This window comes from Lonchura striata, chromosome 5, assembly GCF_050655825.1.
Source record: "Lonchura striata isolate lonStrDom1 chromosome 5, ASM5065582v1, whole genome shotgun sequence".
Classification (NCBI taxonomy): domain Eukaryota; kingdom Metazoa; phylum Chordata; class Aves; order Passeriformes; family Estrildidae; genus Lonchura; species Lonchura striata.
Genome location: NC_140707.1, coordinates 28,064,063 through 28,072,485, shown reverse-complemented (window position 1 = coordinate 28,072,485; position 8,423 = coordinate 28,064,063).

The window sequence follows — 8,423 nt, the reverse complement described above, 5'->3', positions numbered from 1 at the left end:
ACACCTATAACCACACAAGCTACAAAATTAGTTTTGGGTGAGTCATGAGCAGTTACAGTTTTACTCACCATGGATTTCACTCCAAGACCTCGTCTAGTCACAATAATTTCAAAGAAATAAGATGGAAGACATTATTGCCTCTATGAAATTTGTATAAACAGAAAAAATATTGTAATTTTAATTCAGAAACTCTTGAGATTTGTTTTCCCCATACAGAGATGTGCAATGACTAAAGCGAGCATTGTCCCTTCCTGACGGTGCTGCCACTTTCCAACTTAATTTTTTTATTTTCCCGTTTTATTATTGTTCTCAAGAAACCTCGAATAACTTGCCTTTACGCAACATTCATACTTTGAGTGATTTGTTAAAGAAGCTTCCCCCGGTCCTGAGTGGGTGCCTGCCGGTGGCCGGGAAGCGGCGCGGCGGTGGCGGCACCGCCACCTGGCGCACGTCTCGGGAACGACAGGCGGCCCCCGAGCGGGGCGGCTGCCCCGGGGCCGCCGCGAGCCGGCGGCGCACGGGCGGCAGCGCGTCCGCTGTCAGCCCAGCAACCGAAGCGGGAATGGGAGCCGTGGGAAAGGTGAGAGAACAAAAGCCATAAAACCCTCTTATTTGCAACATATGGGCATCGTTAAGAAAAGGTTGAAAGGTAATCAAGAAGCTGTAATGACAATAAATTGCGTTTATCTTGTAATAAACATTTAGACATCAGTTTCTCCTGTATCATTCTTTCATTCTCATTTCGAGTCTCTTCTCTGTTGTTCCCAGTTCTTTATCTACCCTTCAGATTTGTGATAGGCCCATTTGCCTCTTTTTATGAATTTTTAATAGCTTAGTATCTCTGAAGACATTAGGTAAAAACTGATTAAAACCAGACATCTGGTTGTAGATGTGTGGAGGCAAAAAAATACACGGGATTGCTTGAAAATTATGAAATAGACATTTCTCCCTAGGTCGGCTCCAGAATGTGAAAGCATAGATAATGCCTAAGCTTTCTTCATAAAATCAGAAACCACTGTCTCAAGGTGCCAGAGGAGAAGAGGGATGCATATAATGTTGCCCTTGCAGAATTCCTGCCAAATTAATTCTGTGCTTGTTCAGAAACTCAGAAGAGACACTTCAAAGGCTGGGGAGAGCCTGATGCTACCAGGAAAGCGAGGGAGCGCAAAGTTCAGGTGGATAATGTCCAACTTTCATTACATGTTTATTTAGCACTTGGCATTGGGGTCGGTCTCTGAAACCTGTCAGATGGCACTTTAACCATGTAAATGGCAGCAGTTAGTGTGGTGAGAGAACTACACCTCTGTGAAAATAGTGCATTCTTCAGAAGGTCAGGCCTCCCAGTGTTTTGGGTAGGATACCCACTGGAAACCTTCAGTTAGGAAGTAAACTTCAAACTCCTTGTTACTTCATCTCTTCCCCAGGGAAAGCTCATGAGTGTGTTGAATGATTACATTTTATGCCATTTTGAGTAGCTAGCTTGATACTGGGGGAGTTTCCACAGTCATTTAACACCATTGGCTTACCGTGATTTACAAAAACAGTGAAGTCACAAGAAGGTTTTAAAATATCCTCTTAGCTGTGCAAAAGCTGGTGCATAAAAGCAGAGTAATAAATCAGAGCTGAGATTTGTCTGTTTCAGAGATATTCGCCTGGACCCATAGAGGATCTCACAGTGGTAAAGCAGGTTTTGGGTTAAGTTTCATAGGTACTATGAACATACCTACAAAACTTAATCATACTGTGGGTGGTCTGCATCACTTCCACTGCTGGCTTGGATCTTGGGCAGTATTAGCCCTTTTTTGCCATGTCCCTATAGTACTTCAGATGCCACAAAAAAGGGACAGTTCTGTTGCATGGGAAGAACATCTTTTGTGAAGTGCAGAGCCCAATTCCACCATCGTTCCATACACAGTCTTGCCAAGCTGACTTGAAGTTAAAGGTAGGCAGGGGTGACAGTGGAGAAGGACAAAGGGATCCACTGCTTTGTAGATCCAACCCATACCAGAGTGCAAGTGCAGAAAAAGGAACGGGATGTCTCAGGTTTGCAGCTATAGAAAGTCTCTTGGAGTCCTGGGGTGCTGAGCACAGTTTGTTGGGATGTATGCAGACTTACATGGGGGCTGGAAACAGCACCAAACACAGAACTAGAGATTGCAATGCTAACCTTTTGTTCATGGTGCCAGATCAAGCTTGGTAACATACAACTGAGCTGAAACAGGAACATGGAAATCCCAGATGGTGTTCGGACTGGCTGTAACAAACAATAATTTCCACTTCAATGGTGTACAAGGTACTCACAGTGCATTGCAAACTTTAATTAATCCTCAAAGTCCAGTTGGCATGCAGAAGAATTGCACCCCCCATCATGGAGGAAACATGAAACACTGGAGCAGCACACGGCAGCATTAGCCAGGAATTTCAGTCAGGATAGTGCAGGATCTATCCTGCACCGAGACTAGAAGAGAATAAATTGAATAGAGAAACAAATACAGACTGAAGATCAAAATCAGCACTGCCTCCCTCCTGACACCACACCATGAAGCAGAGCTGTTAAACAGCAGGCAGCTTACCACCCTCACAAGCACTGCAGAATTTTGTACCCCAGTGTTAGAGCTGCTGATTGAGCCAGACGAGTATTGGCAAAAGCGTTGTTGGAGCAATTGTGGGGGATTCTAGCAGCAAAGCCGAGAGCACTGCCGGGCAGTGAATAAGTGGCTATTCTTCAGTCACACTGCACTCAAAATAGCTTTCCAGCAGAGGAAAAGCAAATTCTATTGGCTTCAACACCTGGTTGAGCAACTTAATAAGGACAAAATTGAAAGTTAGAGCTGAATCATGATTTATTTTATAACTACATCTTCATCACACAGTTCATTCCAAAATGGGAGTTATTTCATTTCAAATCAAGCTTGTGCAAGGTTTTTATGTAGGTTCATTCAGCACAGAGGTGAGGAGAAAGTGCCTTGAAAACAATTTCAGACACCAGCTGCTTCAGAGGAGGAGACAAATACACAATCATAAGAAGACTTTCTCTTTTTTCTCCAGTTCTGCCATGTTTTTCCCAAATTGTATTTTTTAAATGTACTTTTAATGCACTAGGGAAATTGTAGCAGTGCAAAACTCTATTTACTGTTATTTTGGTAACACGTCCGTTTCCAGACAGCACTTCAAAAGATATGAGCAAACAGTTAGAAGAGCAGAGTATCACTGTCCTTTGCACAGCAGACACAGAAAACCACTTGTTCCTCCTATTGAAATTACCTTTTATATATTTGAAAGCTGCTATTGTTTTACCTCTTAGATTTCTTTTCTCTGAAGTTCAGCTATTCAGAGGAATGCCAGAGGAATGTCAGATTAAACCTATCCTAATTCCTTCAGCCTTTTCTAACAAGTATACCTTTCTGAAGCCTGATAATCATTGTTGTATTCCTCTTTTTTTTCTCCAGTAGGACTATACCTTCCATGAAGTGTCCAAAATTGGCTGTGTCTCATCCCAGTTTAGTTGTCTAGCTCTCTACAGACTGCTTCCACAAGAGCTGAAGAATTGCTAAATGTTTTGTAGATAATAACATGGACTATAAATTGCAATAAGGGTTTGCCTTTTTTGCAGCACAATAACATTGTGAACATCCAAATCTCTTTCTGACATGCAATTATTCTACTTGTTCCTCTTCATCTTATGTTTCTTCAGTTCATTATTCTTGTCTAGGTGTGATGACCTGTTTGTTTTTATTGAGTTGCATCCTCTCAACTGCTCTTGTTGTTATACAATGTATACCTGTTATGTTTGATTGGCAAAAATACCTACCTGCAGTAACTGTGAATAAATCAATGTGTTGGTTGGTTTGCTTAAAAACAAGCTGCTCTCTTATCCAGAGATAAGTCTAGCAAATGAATTTTTCACATCTTTTTTATTTAATCAGATTATCCTTTTTAAATCTAGATTATTTTTCAAACAGGAAGATTCCCTGCTGCCTCATTTAAAAATATAGATGTTAGAAATCATTGTTTGGGAAAAAAAAGACAAAAGCCATATAGGTTTTGGCGTTCTAACCTCACTATATTAGGACTTGCAGCATTCCCAGTTATGATATCCTTATTTGTACCTAGTACCATGACTAGCTGCAAACAGATGTCATAGGCATCCTGTTCATGTGCAGTACAAATTTCCATGCATTTATTTCACTTACTTTGTTATCCTTTCAGAAAATAAAATAAATACATAGAAAAACGAAGGGATTGATTTTGTTGGCTCACCAAATTTCTCCTCACCAAAGTATAAATTAAGACATAGAAGAGAAGAAACAATGAAAAATAAGAGGAAATTACAGAAAAAGTGACAACTTCCTTCAAATGATAAGGATGTTGTTTTAGAATAATTCTAACTAGCCATATTTTTTTTCAGAGATCTCTCAAATCATAGTAAATTTGTTCACATATTTCCCATTTGATCTAATATTCTGTGTAGGCACAAGTAGTACAAATTTCTTTATTCTTAAGTAGTGAATTTCTGGGCAGGAATTCTTTCATTCCCACTCCATCCCCAGGCAAACAAACGTTATTCTGCTTACACAAGTTAATTATAGAAATCTTTACTCACACTTCTAGCAAAGCATAGTTTTTCTCCTTTGAAATTTAGCTGCTTTGTTGACTGTCCGCGATCACATCATATACACACAGATCAACATTCTTCCTTCTCTTTCCAACTGATAGTTTTTACAGAAGAGGCACCAATTTTCTGTGTGTAAAAGGATTTCTGCATGTTAAATGGCATACTTTCTCCTACTGGGTATTTTGGTTTTATAGATACTAGTATTTATAATTAACAGTGAATATTATGAGGACTTTACAGTAACAGTGGCTTTCAATAGTGATATTTAGTAGGTTCTTTCCCTGGTTGGCTCTTCCCCTATGTGCCTAACTGCCTGCAAGAAAATCATTATTTTCTGTTAGATGTTTAATCACAAACCTTGTAAGGAAGTCTGTTTTCCAAACAATGCAGAAATAACTTCATTACCACATTGACATGATAGATACATTTCCCAGCCCTAAAGTCCCATCTTCTTAAAAGTCTGTAGCCTATATTCCCTTTGGAAAATATTTTTTGAAACAATTCAATAGTCTGATTTACTATTTCCATCTTTCCTTCAGAGTATTTCTTGCTGAACCTGACAGGTTGTGAGGGACAGGGCAAGTTGCACAGAAATACATTTGGTGCCTGCAGTGAGATTTTTATATGTACTGGCTCTGGTTTCTGTGTGGTCAGATCCTCAGCCTCCTCTGAAGTCAGCACAGATGTACAAAGAGGGTCTGGAGCTCTCTCCAGGGAGGAGTAGCAGTTTTGCTTCTCTGCAGAGCTGCCCTAGCTCAGGCTCAGGGAAGTCAATAGGAGCTGAAGGAGTGCAGCCCCTCTGAAAATGCAGCACATTCAGCAGCTTTTTACATAGTTTCTTTCCAACCACTTCAAAGTTGTCATAATACTAGAGACAGTGCTGAGGTAAAGCAATTAGATACTGAGTCAGCTTGAGCATTCTCAAACATCAGGACTGGACGAGTCAACATCTGTAGCTAAATATTTCAAGCATTTCCCAACTCCTTCTTCTGTTCACTGATTATTAGGTGTCACCATATAAAGTGTCACCTTAGTGTTCAGTCATATAAGTATGTGACTGAAGAGGAAATTAATTTCTTCCTGCAAGGGAGACTTCTAATGAGGTATTTGTCTTCTTGTTTAAAGCTAATTGCTTTAAACACAAGAGAAATAGGCATCTTCTTAGACTTGCTGAAGATCTAAGTTCAGTTTTATAGGCTCTATGATCTCAGTAAATGGTTTGATCTCTCCATGCTACCTCTTCCCTCCCAAAGAAGGTAACACTAATGCACCTGTTGAGTGTTACGATTCTGCATGCTGAAGCGCAGAGTCACCTGTGGCCATGGACAGTGTTCAGGACAAAAGGTCCTTTCGGTCAAGGTCTTCAGCACTTACTGCAACATGTAATATGCATACTGTATATGCAATGAATTGCTGCTCTAAGTGTAGCTTTAACCAAGTTCTAACAAACTGTAAAGAAGGCAAACTTTTGTAAGACACACAGATATAACAGATCTGTGTAACACATATGCTCATGTACCTGTTTCAAGTCACTCTTTCCTTGGCTTCCCTTCTGCTGCTTATAGCATCGTGTAGCACTTCCTGGCACATATTGGTTCCTTCAACACGAAGGTGGTGTCACCTGACTGTAATTATAGAGATTTCCTCTGCAGGAATACAGCCCTACAGCTATATTCAGAACACAAAAAATTGTGTGAATTAGAAATACAACTTTGCTTTTTTATGTGATAACCAAGCACATAATTTCCTTTCCTTAGTTTTTTTCCTAAAATAAAGATAAGGAAGATAGAAACATCATAGGATTATCTGAGTCTTTATACATCATGCATAAAGACTGCCAATTGTAGAAAGAACTGCATGTATAGAAAGTGCTGCATATGTGATTTTTCTTCATTCTTGTTCTTTGTCCATGGTTTACCAGGAAAAACCTTATTTTACTATGACCTGTAAATACTGTTATTGAAATAGTTTATCAAAATCAAAGATTTGTTTTCTCTCTCTGCAGAATTCACCAAACATTTACACATCATGTGAAGTAAGAATTTTATGCTGTATAATACATTTGCAAGCCGTAATACTTCTCTTGACTCCCACAGGAGCCTTTGAAGTTTTATGTAAGCCACCCTCAGGTTTCATGTGTATTAGGGATACAGGACAGCAGATGAAGCTAGTTGGGAAGATCTGTTGAAAAATGAGGGTGACAAAGCAGAGTAATCTGTGATCTTCTCAGGGCATATTTCTGGAACCCCTGCTTTGTGACCATTTCTCCTTTTTGACTTTGACCCTACTGAACCTTTGTTTTTCTTGTAGCTTTTCTGTGGCACTGGGCAACAAGAATTAGTTACCATGAGTCTGGTGTTGCACAGGTGCAATTGTCAATGAGTACCAGGTAGTATAGTTCAGACTACCTTGGCACAAATGCCTCTGTACAGGTAGTTCTCATCTCAGTATTCCTATTATCTGATAACAATAGTACTTAAAGTTTCTGTTTAGATTGGGTTCTAGTTGTACCAGGCATTTTCTCTGATTTTTATTGTGTATGTAAACTGTTCTGACTGATGTTGTCGATCCAGAGTAAGAGATTCCTACCCTTAGCCTTTGCCACAACTCCTTTTTGCCCCCTCCACTTTGTTCTTTCAACATTTACCTTATCATTTCCTCCCTCAATTGTGTAAAATTTTACTAGTTTAATGCAAACAAACAAATGCTCTCAAGTATGAAAATAAACACACCATTTAATATTACTGCTTCATTATTCAGCTGGGAAAACCAGATATGCAGAGATTAAGTGACTTGCCAGAGGAAAAGGAGGAAGGACATAGACAGAAAATTTAGCTCCTCTGAGTCACAGTGCAGCATCTTAAATTCTTTGTTCTGACTTCATCTTACCTCTGAGTGTTGCCCAATCTCTTTATGCTCAAACTTCCCTCATCTAAACTGTGTCTCTTCTGATTTCAAAGGGTGGCTTGTCACACAGGACAGGCATGGAAGAGATTAAGGCGTTGTTCTAGGCTTTTCATCTCTGGAATTTTTCTCTACTACCACTGCTACAACCTACAGTGAAAATGATGTGCTGGAATCACAACTTCCCTTCACTAGCTCATAATTTTTTCCCTCTATCATATTTGTTCTGTGGACTGTTTGTTTGCCAGCTTCTGCCTGGCAAGCATTGTCTACCTGCTTTGTGCATAAATGCCAGGGATAACTTGAAGGTTCAGCATGATTACCAGTTGGTCAGCTGACTCGTTGGTCTTTAGGATATAGTTTTTCATCCACAGAAATGACATGTATTTATATATTTGTATTTAAAAAATTCCACTGACTATTGTCTCTAGACACACAGAAAAAAGCTTTTAGCCAAATGGAAATATGCACTGCTTGAATTAATGTCCACTAATGAAAGACCCTCTTGACCAGCCGAAGCTAATATACCCTCCCACATCTTTGAGTTCCTCCATGCTCTTTCTCAAAGTCTGGAGAAAATATATACTCTGCAAACTGCATTGTCATATATAAGTGAAAAAACATAGAAGCTGACAATCTAGTAGGGAAGTGGATTCCAGGATTCTGGATGAAGCACTGTACATTGCCCACTTTCAGTCAGATTAGCACAAACTGCTTTTTTTTTTTTTTTTTTTTTTTTTTTTTTTTTTTTTTTTTTTACTTCTTTTGCCTGAAGCAATGAGTTCTCTTTTGGGTTTTTACAACATGCAGCTATGTACTATAAAATATATTCACACTTAACAATCTAATTGAAAAAAATCCCAAACCTATTCTCAAAACCTAATGTTAACTTGATTTCCAAAAC